Here is a 1,187-nt window from a genome sequence, read left to right as displayed (position 1 = left end):
AATCTCTTAAACGATACATTACTTGATAAAGGTCATTTTAGTAATTTATTATTTCAGCTCTATGCGAAATGACGAGTATCGTAGGATTTTCCATAAAATATGTTTGTTTTATTTGACTAGAAGCCAATCAATCAGTTCCAGAATGAATTAGTCAATGACTCCAAATAAACTAACTAAAATAACTAGGTGTTATTTTATTAGGTCGAGTTATTGGTGGATCCTATAATTCATATCAGAATCAAGTACTATTTTGGTGTAATTCTTTTTCCTTATTACTATATGGATATAAATCACCGTAATAGTGGAATGATTGAAAATCTCATATTCTGTATCTCAATAAATATCTTAGTTAATCACTAGGTAGTCATTTTTAAGCAGTAACTTGGTTATTTGAACAATTGTAACTTCTTGATTTGAATTTTTCAAATATCTGGGAAAGAATCAGAATAATGAAGAATTCAAAATAATATTTGAGTTTTTATATCTTGATTTTTTTATTTATTTGATTATTGCTCTTTACAAAAAAGATAAGAGCTGGTGAATCGGAAAAATTAATAAGAATAAAAAAAAAAAGTTTGATTTGATTATGCAACCCATATATCAATATGCATGGATCATACCTTTCGTTCCACTTCCAGTTACTATGTCAATAGGATTGGGACTTCTGCTTGTTCCGACCGCAACAAAAAATCTTCGTCGTATGTGGGCTTTTCCCAGTGTTTCATTGCTAAGTATAGTTATGGTTTTTTCGGCCGATCTGTCTGTTCAACAAATAGATGGCAGTTCCATCTATCAATATCTATGGTCTTGGACCATCAATAATGATTTTTCCTTAGAGTTCGGACACTTGATCGACCCACTTACTTCTATTATGTCAATACTAATCACTACTGTCGGAATCATGGTTCTTATTTATAGTGACAAGTATATGTCTCATGATCAAGGATATTTGAGATTTTTTGCTTATATGAGTTTTTCCAATACTTCCATGTTGGGATTAGTTACTAGTTCCAATTTGATACAAATTTATATTTTTTGGGAACTCGTGGGAATGTGTTCGTATCTATTAATAGGTTTTTGGTTCACACGACCAATCGCAGCAAATGCCTGTCAAAAAGCATTTGTAACTAATCGTGTAGGGGATTTTGGTTTATTATTAGGAATCTTAGGTCTTTATTGGATAACAG

Source organism: Tasmannia lanceolata, unplaced genomic scaffold, assembly GCF_043159265.1.
Source record: "Tasmannia lanceolata isolate RefF3 unplaced genomic scaffold, GAP_Taslan_0.1 ptg001058l, whole genome shotgun sequence".
In the NCBI taxonomy this organism is placed as follows: domain Eukaryota; kingdom Viridiplantae; phylum Streptophyta; class Magnoliopsida; order Canellales; family Winteraceae; genus Tasmannia; species Tasmannia lanceolata.
This window is presented reverse-complemented; position numbering follows the sequence as displayed.